This window comes from Chlorocebus sabaeus, unplaced genomic scaffold (assembly GCF_047675955.1).
Source record: "Chlorocebus sabaeus isolate Y175 unplaced genomic scaffold, mChlSab1.0.hap1 unalloc_scaffold_362, whole genome shotgun sequence".
NCBI classification, from domain to species: domain Eukaryota; kingdom Metazoa; phylum Chordata; class Mammalia; order Primates; family Cercopithecidae; genus Chlorocebus; species Chlorocebus sabaeus.
In genome coordinates this window covers 18,424-33,235 of record NW_027327662.1, presented here as the reverse complement: position 1 = coordinate 33,235, position 14,812 = coordinate 18,424, and the positions used below count along the sequence as shown (strand labels likewise).

General features: G+C 47.7%; 1 long non-coding RNA gene across 1 annotated transcript in view; it reads left to right on the top strand.

Moving 5' to 3' along the window:
* Positions 1–14,355, top strand: part of LOC140711236 (uncharacterized) — a 57,565-nt gene extending 43,210 nt beyond the window's left edge. Inside the window, exons 3-5 of the long non-coding RNA XR_012092390.1 lie at positions 1,354–4,964; positions 5,053–5,108; positions 5,284–14,355. This is a non-coding gene — a long non-coding RNA (uncharacterized lncRNA). The remainder of the gene's footprint in view (positions 1–1,353; positions 4,965–5,052; positions 5,109–5,283) is intronic.
* Positions 14,356–14,812: the final 457 nt, after the last annotated feature.

The window sequence follows — 14,812 nt, the reverse complement described above, 5'->3', positions numbered from 1 at the left end:
TGGGTCCATAAGTCTCTGCGCCGGGACTTGCCTCCTGGGACCTCTGCCACTGTCCTGAGGGCCCTGGTGCCACTTTCCCGGTGGGACCCAAGCCTCAGGCAACTGCAACCCCAGATTCAGTTGCTTTCCCTGCCGTCTCATTGCAGCACGAGTGCTCACCTCACTCAATGTAGAGCCTCAGGTTCCTTCAAGATCCCCAGAGATGGAATCTCCCAATTTAACAAGATAGTTGGTGACAAGATTTGAGCGACACTGATTTAACTCAGCTTCCAGAGTTTAAGTTCCCAAGACACAGTCCTGCTCCTTCCCTGGCCTCATCCTGTGTGGCTGGTGTGGATGCGGGGTTTCCAGAGGGTGCGGCTGAGGCAGGTCAGCAGCAGGGGGACGGCTCATTATTGATCGCTCAATGCCTTGAGGATAACTAGAATTAATGACCTTTATAGGGCTGTAGTTTTGGAGTATATATATGTGCGTGTGTGTGTGTGTGTGTGTGTATATGTGTATATATGTGTGTGTGTTTATATATATATTTAAACGAGGTGGACACGGTTATCACTGCATTTTTCTGACATGAAACTTGGAGAGCAGAGGGTTTAGGAAACTCCTGAAGCCACACTGTCAGCGGGACCCGGGCGGTCTGGCCTTAGAACTCACGCTGGTCGCCCCTCCCTGCCACATTGTGGGGTTTTTCCTGCTTCTGGGCAGCATTTGATAGCTTGTGAAACAAGACCAAGACTTACTATGAGTGGATATGCCATTATCTGAGATCCAGAACGTTTCCTGGACATGGCGTTGCCGATGTCACGTAAGGGAAGGTAAAAACATTTTCATTGTGGTCGCTGGGGCTCCTGAAATGGTATTTTTCCCAGTGAAAGTTTACTCATAAAAATCTTTTAACTCAATACTATGTGAACAGGAAGAAATGTGTTGGGCTCTAGTTAAATGTCTCAGAGCCACAGAAGTAAATGAGGGCACCTTCCGAGCACAGCCTCCCGGAGGAGGCCAAGGACGTTTGTCTGGAGGGTTTGCCATGAAGCAGGACTTGGGCAGGGCTGGTCTGCCTAGGGAGGCCTGTGCCATGATGTAGGTTAGTTGAAGTAGTTGAGGGGTGGTGGCGTGAGGTCGGTGGTCCCCGAGGAAGCCCCTAGCAAGGCTGGTTTCCGTGGGATGGAAAACTGCCTTTCAGTGGCTTTAATCCTGGCTTCACGGGTCTGATATACAATCCTGCACTTGGATACTTGGATCCCAGCCAGGTCAGATGGCCCTGAAAGGACATTCGGACTGTGACGGCTGCACCCATTCTCAGCATCTGTAGGGTCTCCTATGTATGTGTGTGTTTCCATTTTCTTTCAGCACAATTTCTGCCAGTGAAGTCGTGAGAAGTAGAAGGAAAGGTGGAATGAAGATGTGATTGAGGAAAGTGTGGTGTGGTCTTCGACCTTATTTTGCTTTGGTTGGTGCTCAAGAACTCCACCTGACCTCAGAACTGAGCGTTTCTGCCAGGAAGTCCTGCCTTTTATCCTGCCTCGAGGCCTGTTGAGACACTCCAAGAAGCTTCATTAACAAATTGCCTTTTCCTTTTACAGCAGTTGGATATATTTGCAGTAAAACAAAGGAATAACCCCCCAATATGGTGATGAAATGCGTTTAAGTATAGATAACATTCAGTCTTGAAGGGCCTGGGATTTTAATCATCTTTGGGTCATGTAACAAGTGGTGTCGGTGATTAAAATCTCCTGACAGCTTTGTTCTGCCACGTTCCTCAGTTTTGAATGATGATCTTCCTGGTTGTACCTTGGAGGGGCGTTTGTGTCAGTAGAGAGCAGAGTGGTGGTTCCCAGAGGCTGGGAAAGGACAGAGGTGAGGCCCCTGAAGGACACTGGTCTTCCTGGTTTAGGGATTTGGGGCTCAGTCACCTTCCTGGGTCCGTGTAAATTATACCCAGGATCATTTTCACTCGCCCCACTTTAGTTGAGCATTGGAGCTTCAGGATATGTGTGCCCACGTCACCTGGGCCATGATCCTGGAGTTGGGTGAGACTGATTCCCAGGTTTATAGAATTACTCTGGGATTATTGAAAACAGAAGCACTTGAGGCATTCATAATGCTATTTCCTGAACATAATTTATGTTCAGTTCTTCAGAAACATTTATCTGAGGAAGCATCTATAACTTTTATTTTCTGCCACTCAGTGCTAGAAAGAATTGTGCAACACTCAAGTGAGTGGCATTATTCCTCTCCCTCCACCATGCAAGCAAGATTAAAGGTACCTCTGGCTCCCCTTAATCTTCTCATCTGCGGGGCGCCTGGCGTGGCAGTGTGCTGCCTTCCGTCTTCCTTTTGGGGAGAATTAGTTGTGTTTGTGTGTACTGCTCAGCTCAGCGCAGTTGTGTGGGTGAGGAGCTTGGATGCTAGGTGACCCTCCCAGGCCTGCCTCCCACCTCCCTAGGCCTTGTTCTAAACTGACAGATAAACAATGTGTTTTTTAAGAGGACAGCAGCAGGGCAGGAGAGAGTTTGTTCAGACTTTCTCCTTGCACTGACCTTTGAGCCTTCATCCAGCTTGGGCACTTCTACAGAGCTGCGTTTGTGTGTTGCAAACCATTCCCTCCCAGTAACCGTGCTTTCAGAGGTTTGGAAATGTGACTTAACTCATCTTCAATTTAAAGCATACTATTAAATTTTAGTGTTGAAACTGATGTATTTTATGGCCTTTATTTGATTTCTCTTGATTTTTTTTTTTCCCCATATGAGACATGGCATCTTAAGGGAGACAGCCTGGTGTTGGCCGCCTTTCCTAAGGATGGAAGTGAATTCTGAAAGCCCTTTATGTAGGCAGCGAAATAATCAGGGAACCGTTATTATAGCTATGCCTGTCCATGTAAAGCGAGCACGACTCATAAGCAGAAAAAAGTGCAGCCCGGGGGCAAGGTGAGCCCTAATGCTGCCTGTGCCTCGCCTCCCTGCCATGAGGAACGGAAGTGCAAGCGCAGGTGGTTGAGTTAGCCTCCAAGCCCAGCCTGCGCCCCCCTCACATCCCTCTGCATCTGCAGGGGCACAGGCCGTGCTGCCACCCCTCGCTCAGTGCCAGGGCTGATGCGTCAGGAACGGGGAGTACTGTCCACCCCTTGCTCAGTGCCAGGGATGATCTGTCAGGATCCCTCGTGCTCATCTGGTCCTCATGTCTTCATCACCAGCCTCCTGCTGGTAATGGGCTTGTTATTACCTTGGTATGGGTAATAACATACCCATACCAACGTATGTAATAACAGACCCATACCAACGTATGTAATAACATACCCATACCAAGCTGTTGTGGGGCGGTGCTCAGTCCTCCGAGGGAATCGGCCCTTAGCCGATTCATATTCAACAGGATCGGGAAATGGGTTCTTGTTCCCTGTCCTGGATCCCAGGAAGCCCTTGCCCTGGACCCTGTCATGCCCGGGGTCTTCCTGAGAAACGCTGGTGCCACTGGAGCACAGCCCGACCCCCTCCAGTTTCTCCGCTTTGTAACTGCACTTGTGTTTAGCAGGTCTTCCAGGACTTAGACGCTGCTTGGTGTGAGCCAGGTTTTGTGTGGAAAGGGGACAGATCCGAGCCGGCAACCAACCAGCCCAGAACCATCTTTTACGCTTCCAGATTCTGTGTCCAAAAACTCACCCGTGGACATTGAGGGTGATGCATTTCTGCTCCAAGACATCTGTGGACTCAGCTGGAGGGATGGAAAGGATGTGGAGCCTCTTCACTCCTGGCCTGGGCTTGGACCTGCTGTGCAGCCTCTCAGTGGCATCAGGGCCCCCTTGTGTCACAGTGGCCTCGGGTTGGTGGCACTGCCCCAGGAAGTCCCAGGCTTCATGATGTCCAGGCTCCCCTGGCATGGTGGCCTCAGGTCGGTGGCACTGCTCTGACGGACGTCCCAGGCTTCATGATAGTAGGGCCTGCTTGTGCCATGGCAGCCTCTGGATGGTGGCACTGCCCCAGGGTGTCCCAGGCCCCAAGGCCAGTGTTCCGTCCAGCGAAGGGAAGTTGTACTGTAAGGTCTAGTCTCGGAAGATGCGTGGGGTCCTATCCTTCAGAGCGGTCCTGCACTCACCACAAATCAAGCCAGGGGAGGCCCTGCCAGAATTTGCAGCTGTGTTTCAGGTTGTTCCACAAGGCCTCTTTTATTTTGGGCTAGTCAGGTATATAATTCTTATTCTCTGGTTTTTTTGAGACAGGCAAAAAAAAAAACCTTTTTGTTGCCCAGGCAGTGGTGTGAGCATAGCTTACTACAGCCTCAACCTCCCAGGCTCAAGTGATCCTCCTGCCTCAGTCTCCTGAGTAGCCAGGACCCACAGGCACATGTTCCACATGTCCCACATGTCCTCATGCCTGACTTATTTTTGTATTTTTTGTAGAGATGGAGTTTTACAATGTTGCACAGGTTGGACTCAAACTCCTGGACTTAAGCAGTCCAGCTGCCTCAGCCTCCCAAAGTACTGAGATCACAGGCATGAGCCACCGTGCCTGGCCAAGTGTGTTTCTAATTTCAAAATTAAGAGGACCTAGAGTCAGTTAATTACGTCTCTACTGGAACATGTTGCTTATAGTACATTAGGAAAAATCATCCAGAACTTGGAAAAGGAGCTGGACAGACACAGCCTTTCGAGGTTGTCTGATGAACCCCTGGGGTCTTTAACCATCTGGAGGGATGTACCATGTCAGACTCACTGCTGTCAACCAGCTGAAGCCCAGGTTTCATGAGGTTATGTGTCAACTTGTAGTCCTTTCTCTGGCAGAGATGCGAGTGACTTCTGCTCAGTGAGAGGCTCATCTCAGGGACTTCATGGCCTGAGGGACGGCAGCCTGTTTGAGCTGATCGAGCAATCTCGCGCTACCCTTCTTTTCTGAAACGCCTATGAGTTTCACACTTTAAAGACGAGTTCTCACACCGTCTTTAAAGCGGCTTCATGCCCGCGCTCCTTGGTAACGATTGAATGCTTTTTATGACCCCTTGTCCCCTTTCTTTGGGGTGTTCCAGTCTCAGTTCTCATGATGTGTTCTGCTTCTGCAGGAATTTCTGAAGCTGCTGAGTGTAGAAAGCACTGAGGAGGCTGTGCTCCCACCCCTGTGAGTCTTCCAGGCATGATCCTCTCCCCTCGGCGAGGCGGCGTCCATGGCACACCGAGGAGGCTGTGCTCCTGTCCCCCGTGAGCTTTCCAGGTGTCCTTGTCTCCCCTCCAGGGGGACAGGAGGAACCTTTCAAACCCTTCTTAAACTTGATTTCATGTCTTTGTTTTAACAGATTTCTTTGCATCTTCTCCCTTATCCAGAAGTGAGGGTGAACGCTGAGTTATTCACGGGAGTCAAGAAACCACACGCAGCCCAAAGTGACGTTTGTTTCCCTGAAATGATTTGTGTGTGTTCACCTTAAAATGCAACTCAGTAAAACAGGTGTGTTTTGAGGAATGACTTTAAATTACTCAGGTAAAAATGTGACAGTTAAATTTCATCATCTGTGCGGGTGTCCACAACCCCCTTCTGTGATTGCTTGTGAGTTTGTGACTTGTGGTTATTTTTGAAGAAAGAAAATCTGTTGCTGAGGACTTCGAAGGGTGTGCTGGGATTGTGTAGGGTGGACATCGGGGGCTTCAGTGTGTGGCTTCCTTGAAGAGGTTCAAATTCAGGCTGAGCGTCCCTACTCCAAAATGCTCCGAAACCTGAAACATTCCGAGCTTCCTTGTGACGCTCGAAGGAGATGCTCTTCGGAGCACTTTGGATTTCAGGCTGGGGATGCTCAACTGGAAAGTGAAATATTGCAAGACCCTTCTGGCCCCAGGAGCTTGGATGAGGACATGTGGTCTGTGCCGGGCATCCGTGGCGTGCGAGGCAGCCTGGGCTCGCTGCACTGGTTTTTGTAGGAGCCACAGAAGGGAAGGAGGGTCAAAGTGGCCACGCCTGGCTCCTCAGAAGGCTTGACCAGAAGGAGGTGGGCGCAGAGGGCAGCAGCGGAGTCCCCAGCGTCCGGGGCTCCTGTCCCTGGTGGAGTTGAGAGCCTCCTCTAGTTGTGGCCTCTGCCCTGTCAGCAGCCACTGAGGCCTGAAGGGAGAGGGGGCTGAGGAGAGGAGGAAGGATAGGCCTACTTTTGGAGAGGGCCAGCATCAGCCTGTGCTAGCCTCGTGTGTTACTCCTGCATCCAGGGTGCATGGCCGTGCCTCATGGTGTAGCGGTTCCCGGGATGCACAGCGCTTTTGTCTGCAGTAACGGCTTTTTCTCCGACCCTTGGAGGCAAGTTACCTTTTTCCCCAGTGAAAAGAGGTAGAAAATCTTATAGAAATGCATTTGCTCTAATGTCTATTTTCCGATAAGACATGGTCGCTTAGGCTAAATCTTTGGGAGGTCAAGGCAGGAGGATCACTTGAGGCCAAGGGGTTCAAGACCAGCCTGGACAACATAGCAAGACCCCATCTGTATTACAGAAAACTTAGCTGAGTGTAGTGGTGCGTGCCTGTGGACCCTGCTACTCTGGAGGCTGAGGTGGGAAGATCACTTAAGGCTACAGTGAACTGCGATTGCTCCACTGTACTCCAATCTTGGCAACAGAGCCAAGACCCAGTCTCAGAAAGAAAAGTAAAAAAAAAAAAAAAAATCCAGAAATGTCATTTTCTTTTTAAATCATCCCAAAAGAAAAATCAGTTTTTTTCTAAGAATGTAAAGGGAAACTGATACGATTCTTTCCTTGCATTATTTCTCCTTTTCAAATATTTACAGTAGTCCATCCACATCGTCTCTCATCTCATTACAAAGCAGCAGGTGTCTTTGAGGTTAGTGGTGTTTCTCTGTGTCGCACCTTGGAGAACAGCGAGCATGAAACCTCTTACCACGATCGTGCACACCGTTTGTAGTCCCAATTAAAATCCTCTCCAGAGACGCCTGTGCTGCTTATTATAGCAGAACTTTGGTTGTGCTGAAATGTACATTCAGCTAATGGTTTTAAGTTCATATCTGAGATGATGCTGTATAATTCCTGAAGCGTATGGGATCAGTAATGATTGAAGATAATTCTGGCTGATGTCATTTAGAGGATATTTTTCACTTCAAGTTAAAGCTTCCTTCGCCATAGTCATTTTGGGATTCATTTAACTATGTGCTTTATTTCATAGTTCAAATTTTCATTAGTCATTTCATAACATAGGATTTTGAAAGCAGATTTGGCAAAATGTTTCTAACAAAATGTTTGCTTATGACGTCCCAAGGAACAACACTCAGAATTGCTGGTAACTGTGGTACATTTTAAGACTGATGATAGAAGTCACTTGAACGGTAAGGGCTGCTTTGCGAGGCAGATGGGGTTTGAACCCTGACCCTCCTGATACACCAGTCCTGACCCTGGCCGCCTCTCCTCTCCACTGGGAGATGAGAAGGGTGCTAGCATCCTCCTCACAAGCTGTCCTGAGAGCCCTGGACTAAGGACTGGTGTTCCTCTTGCAGGTGGCGCAGATCTGGGGGCTTGACGATATACACACTGCAGGCTGCCAGTGTCGGGGTAATCCAGTGTTATTCATAAAGGTGGGATTTGCTTTGCTCCCCTGCAGAGCAGGTGCGGTGCTGCTGTTGTAGCAGGTGTGGATCCTCTTGGGTGGTCCTCAGGTGCAGAAAGAGTCACCGATTCGGATTCCCAGTGTTAGATGTGAGGGGACCATGGACCTCATGTGTTCAGAGGGGAGGAGTAAAAAGTTTTGCTTGTAATTCCAGGACTGTCTATTCCAGGAATGCCAAACCACTGGCTTTCACCTGACGCTGTCGTAGGTGACACGGTATGGAAATGAGGACTCATGTTGCCCATACCTGAGCCCAGTACCCATCTCCCTCCAGGGCCGTGGCCGAGCCCTCCTCATTTCTTTGGGTTGCCAGCCTGGGGATCTGTAAGCCCAGTGACGTCTCCGGTCTCGGCCTCCCTTCCCGTGGGGACAGGAGGTGGCTTCAGGAGACTGGTGATGAATGCCTGAATGAAGCCGACTTGTGACTGCAGTTCTGTCTAAGGGCCTCCCCAGGTGTTAGATGTCAGTAAATGACACCTGTGTGTGGATCTCATGTGATGAGAGAAACAGTGGGGGAAACCAAAGCTTGTGGAGTCTGCAGGTTCTCGACTTGGGGGTGTGTGCACCTGTGTACTTGGTGAGGGGTGTGATGTCTGGAATGAGTGTGCAGGTGTGTCACGTTTGTGCGTGTGTGGTGAGTGTATTTAGCAGGTGTGGCTGCAGTGAGCATGTTCATGTGTGTTGTATGTATTTGAGGGTGTGTGTGGAGTGTGTACACGCATCATATTTGGTGAGTGTATTTGAGGGTGTGTATGGAGTGCATACATGCGTTTGCGTGTATAGTATTGGGTGAAGGGGTGGCCTGTGTGGAGTAAGCATGCACACGTGGGGTTTCTACGTGGTCCTCCCCTGAGCCTGCTCCTGGGCCCTGCTGTCCTGGCAGCTTTACAGTTTGGTGCGTCTTTGATTCCGGAAGATTCTGGAAACAAATTCTGAAGCTGTGATCATAAACTTGCAGCCCTGGAGGACGCTGGCTCGTGGAGCCGGCACGAGAGTCTCTGTGCTGGCCTCTCCCTGGGCTGGGCTCCTCCGTCCACAGCAGAGCGTGTCCGATGATTGAGCTGTGCGGGTCTGTGGCTCCCCAGCCTCGAGTCAGCCCTCGGTTCTGGTCCCGCCTCTGTTTTTCTTGCTGAGGGGCTCCGGGAAGTGGTGCCTGGGATGACGTTTTCACCCTGGGGTTGCTTCGCCTGCTGCCCAGGTGCTGGCTGCCTGAGCCCTGCTGCCGTCCTGGGTGGACGGGGCTGTCGCGGGGGCATCCCTGAGCACCTGCGGGAAGGCAGGTTTAGGAAGTGCCAGAGGTGAGTGGCTTCCTCCCACACGTGATTTTCTGGAAAGTTCTGGGCCTCCTATTTTTCCCTAAGGGAAGTTAGAAACTGAGTTTCTCTTTAGGGGAATGTCTTTGCAGCGTCTGTTGTTAGAATGTTCTCCAGGTGTGGAATACTCGGGGCCATGTGTGTTTGGGAACATCCGTGTCCTGAGCGAATTCAGTAGGGAATGGAGAGAGGCCTCCTGTCAGCTTGGCCTCTGTTTCCAGCTTGTTGAGGGTTGACGGCTGCTGGTATCCCAGCGAGAGTTAAACACTGGGTTGTGTGGGATGGGAACGTTTGCTGTGACAAGGTCAGTGGGAAAGCATCTAAACAAACGTTGCTGTTCTCCGGGCTCCTCGGGGTCGAGCTTGTTTTGTGGGGTTGAGGGAAAGCTACCCTTGTTCCTGTTCCTCACCATTTGAAAGGTGTCCAGGACACGTTCTTCTGGAGAGGGGAAGCACGTGAGTGGGGGTCAGGTCGTAAGCTCCGAGGTTATTTGGGACCTGTCAACTGATTTCCTGAACACACAGGTGTTTGGTAAAGGTGTTCCTGATTAGCTAAAACATGTCAACAGGACGTGATAGCTGGTGGTTGTTTAAAGACTATCACAATTTTCCTGTTACTCTTTAAATGCCTGTTGAATAAGGGAAGATTCGCATATTTTTCTTTTCCTGTCTGCATACTTGATATTTTGTTTTTTGTTTTTTATGTGGGTGTGCAGCTAACAGGAATTAGAAGCAGCCTCAGCCCTGGGGAGACTTCAGGACCGCCTCAGTCAGTGCTGAAGGGAGGCAGGGATTTGGGGGCTACCTCCTCCACAGGACGGACACCAAGGGCCAGAGGTCAGCAATCTCAGTGAGGTCACACAGACGGGCACACCCAGCACCCTGGCCCATGTGCCTCTCCTTCACCTTTGTCTCTGCTCAAAGCTGCTCTCCTGGGTCATCACGGGTGATCTTTAGGCACATGCTTGGTTCTTTCAGAAGTGGTGTCTGGCTCTGGTCAGTGTGGGCCCTCAGGACTTCCATGTTTTTGGCTCCCATCAATATTGGGCAGTGGTGTATGTTTGTTTTGGAGTGGTAGATCCGGTGGATTTTGGCTTTGCCAACTCATTTAATGCCTGTTCTCCTAGGCGCGGGGACCCTTTCGTAAGCCGCATATTCTCCTGGGTTCTGGGACCCTATCATAAGCCGCGTATTCTCCTAGGCGCTGGGACCCTCTGGTAAGCCGCATGTTCTCCTAGGTTCTGGGACTCTATCATAAGCTGTGTGTGCTCCTAGGCGCTGGAACCCTATCGTAAACTGCATGTGAGGGATCTCGGAGGTGCTCCTTATGATGATCCAATGCCTGACCTGAGGTGGAACAGTTGCAATTCAAAACCACCCCCCAGAAAAATGGTCTCCCATGAAACCCATCCCTGGTGCCAAAAAGGCTAGGCAACAGCTGGCCTACCAGGTGCTAAGATGTCAGTAGATTTTTGGACTTGGGCCTCAGTTGAAGAGGATTAGATTTTGAAAGGTGGGGATTCAAGGCTTCTAAAGGGCACGTTTTCATCTCCAGTGGGGCCTGGGCAGAACTGGGTAGAACTGACCCAGAAGCTGACAACTAGTCAGGCTGGCTCACTGCCTGTGTCCTGTGTGTGCAGCCTTGCTGTTTATTCAATTGTCTGGTGTTGTGGATTCCATCCACAGTTTCAGAGTAGTGGAACCCATTACTTCAAGGCTGACCTTATTTAACTTTATCAAAAAGACATGAAAATCATTTATTAAAAATCTTCCAGATACCTGTATCCTTTCTTTTCCCAGAGGCTTTTAAGTATTGCAACTTAAAAATCTTCAAAAATAACTTTAAAGGAAAACCTCTAAGTACATTTTTGATGAGCACCCTTGACAGCTTTAATATGTGAAGTAAATTCCCTTGACTTTTGTATTCCTAGAAACTCGTTCATGTTTGCAGAAGACTTCGTATTTTCTCAACAGTGGCCACTGTTCAGTGACCATCATACCTGCCGTGTCTCATTTAGAAAGTTAGATGTGGATGTATTAACTTTTCAGACGCATAAACACATGGGCTGTTTGTTTTTGGTTTTGATTTTTTTGGGTTTTTTCCCCCCAGCTGAATTCAAGAAAGGGAAACAAGGAGACCGAGTAAGTACCCGAAAGCGTCTAAGTGGCTGGGTGGGGGATCCTACTATGGTGTTGGATTGTGTTCTGCCAGACATCGCTCCTTGAAAAGCTGACCCTGAAAGGGCTGGCATTGCCCTCACCCTGGGACATTCATCTGTCTCACCAGAAAATGAAGAATCTGCCAGAGCACTGTGAGTCAAATTCAGTCAGAACTCGATTAACTAAGAGGCTTTGTCTCAAAGGCCAAAACATGAGGACACATTTTTAATTTTTAAGGAGTGCTTTATCGTGAGTCAGTCCTGATGTGTACTGCATTAGGAAACCTTTGAACTTCCACGGTCAGGCCGAGAACTCTGAGGGAAAGTGGTTGTGCCCTTCCCACTGATTTTTGTCACTAGCTTTATTCATTTCCTTAAAACCCTTTTTGTATGAGTTCTATTATAGTTTGAAAAAAATTCACTTAGGTAGAACTGGAAGAGTTTCCGAAGTATTAATACTCATGACCCGTTCTGGGTCTCGGTATATGTGTACTCTATAAATGTACATGTGTGTATGTGGTGTATGCATACTACGTGTATTTCCACTGTGCATGTATTTACAACGTATAGGTATGTACACTATATTTGTGTCGTACACACGTGAATGCTGTAGGCATGCATGTACATGTGTATATGTGTGTATCAATGGTCACTATGGTTATATGCACACTACTTGTACACCTATCTGTTCTGCATGTGTACCTACATGCATGTATTTAATGCCATATACATACCTTTGTACGTACACCATGTGGGTATGTGCACATTATTTCTGCAGATGTATATATACATATGTGCACACAAGCATGCATGTACACTATGCACCCTGAATAAACTTCTGGATATGTACACACTAATACATACACATGCTGCATATGTATGTACAGTGTTGCATATATGTATACGCTTTATACGTTAGTGTACTGATGTACGTTGTATACATGTGCATATGTGTACACTGCGCATGTGTATGCATGCTGTAGTGCACCTACGTACATTGGATAAGAGTGTATGCTATACGCATGTGTATACATATAGCAAATAGCATACCTGTGTACATACGGATGTGCATGTGTATGCCATATGCATGTACATACAGGTTATAGTATACCTGTGTACACTGTATGCATATAGATGGGTGTACGTACTATGCATGCACATATGTGTTAGCTTACCTATGTACATTTGCTATATGGATGTGTGTATGCTCTATGCTTTTACACACGTAGTGAACTTGTTTGTACACTGTATTTGGATGTGTGTACACTTTATGCATGTATACCACATGGATCTGGATGTGTGTGCACTCTGTACGCATGTAGTGCACTTATGTACACCCTACGTATTTGGATGTGTGTACGCTCTACGCAGGTACATATGTTACAGTGTACCATAAATTTACACTATGTGGATGTAAATATGTGTGTGCTCTATGGCACCAGGAATAGGGCTCCCGCAGGGATCCAAGAACACACCATCTCGCTGGCACCGGAGAGTGTAGGATGAAAACAGTTGTTTGTTGCAACCTAGTTGAAATTTGGCAGGTTACTATATCCTTTGCAACGATTTAGGAACAGTCACTTGATGGATGTGTGTGTTCCTGAAATCACAAACAACTCTGTGAGGTGTGTCTCATCCCAAGACGAGAAAGGGAACCGAAACAACAATGACTCGGTCACTTAAGTGAGGTAGAACTAACATAGCAGCTGTCTAGCTTTCTGTATTATAACTTTGTCAGCAGCTCAATGAGAAATCGGCACTCATCAGGAAATGTGTCCACTTTCTACTGTTCTTTATTCGTGGCGTATTTCCTGCCTCGTGTTATTCCTCACGATGTAGCGAAATCCCTCCTAGAGTTGTGAATATAAACAGTTCGTGACAAATGTAGTATCTTCTTTGTTAACATTGAAAACGATATGTAAGTTCATCTTCAGATACTGTTTGGAAGGATGAGAAAGAAGATATTTAGGACAAAAGAATAGAGAGCTTTCAAGTAAACAGGGAAAATAAGGACTTTGTGCAAAATATTTCCAAATTTGGAATTTGAGAACACTAAATCTCACATCTAAGATCATAGGTAGTTTTTTGGGGGGGTTTTAAAATTAGTACTTGGTTTTCCATGCCTTTGGGAATTTCAGTCCTGATGGAAGATTGCAAGAATAATCTGATTTTTCAGAACAGAAGGACAGTCTGTCTCAAAGGTAAATTCCAGGTTCTACCATAGAGAAATAGAAATTGCTGTCAACTTTCTGTAAGGTTCTTCAGTTCTTTCCTCTTCTGTGGTTAAAAAACCATCTCTGGGTTTACTCTCAGCCAAGTTCCTCTTATTAGGCTGCCTTACATTTTGCACAGCTGTTGAGAGTCTTCATCATTCGTAGTTAACTCGTCAAAAGCAAAACTTTGTACTAGTTAGATCTGAGCACCTTGAAGGCAGGGCTTTGTTTTATATTTTTAATAAGCAGCAGGGTGATGGCAGGACTGAGGCCCTTCATCCCATCATGCGTTCCTCAGAGCTTTCAGAGTTCTCACTGCGTGCTGAGTGTGGTGTTGGCTGTGTAGCGTTTAAATAGGAATATGAGGCTCTGCGACTTGGGACGCTCTTACCACCTTCATAGAGAGCTTGGTGACAGCTTAGCATGACAGCTTGCACACCTGTTGTGTATACTTTATTACGGCCCCACAGAAAGGGTATTGATTTAAACGTGACTAATTTCTCGTGTTTCTTTTTGCCTTTATTCCTAGTTACAGTCCCGATACTTTTTCTTCCTTTAAAATCTTGCTAATCGCTGGTGAATTAGTGATAAGCTATATTTATGTATTCTCTAAATCTAGCGATTTAATTGGAGGTCATTATTCTTGTACCATGTGTCAGTGCTATGTCAGGATGGTTCAGTTTTACGTTGTCAAAGGATTAACTAGAGCAGGATGCAGTCTTACTGGAACTTGCTCATTTATGAAATATAGGCACTTTATTTTTTGTTATACTCGAGGTATGCTCAAATGTAAACATTTTGAGCCATGTTAGAAGGATATACAAGATTGTAATGAAGAAATCAACAACTTGATCAAGTACCAGCTAATGAACTTTGTTTGAAGTTTATGGAACATGGACCTTGGCAATCAGTTTTCATCTTGACCTTTTATTTTTTTACGAGAATCTTGGTCTGTCACCCAGGCTGGAAGGGTGGAGCACAGTAGTACGATGTCCGTTCACTGCAACCTCTACTTCCCAGGTTCAGGTGATTCTTATGCCTCAGCCTCCCTGGTAGCTGGGGTTACAGGGTGTGTGCCACCATGTCCGGATAATTTATGTTTAGTAGAGATGGTGTTTTGCCATGTTGGCCAAGCTGGTCTGCAACTCCTGACCTCAAGTGATCCACCCACCTCAGCTTCCCAAAGTGCTGGGATTACAGGTCTGAACCACCATCCCTGGCCTGATCTTCTGTTCTAATATAGGTTATTCAGTCTCAATGATAGCGCCTGGTTGTATTAATTTGTTGTAGAAAGCACAATTGCAATGAATCTGGTTGTGTATGTACGTGCTGACTTAGCGTTCATGGCTGCACTGTGAGGTGGGCATTGTTCCTGAAGGAAGGCTGGATGGGCAAGTCGGGGCTTAGATACGGGACTTGTGGGCAGTCACTGTTGTCCCATGACTGAGATCAGGCCTGTCTGTCGCCTGTACCCTGAACTCTTAACACACGAACGAGCAAGTGTCGAGTCGGTGCTCGAGTGTGATGTGGCCTGTGGTGTGTGCCTCTC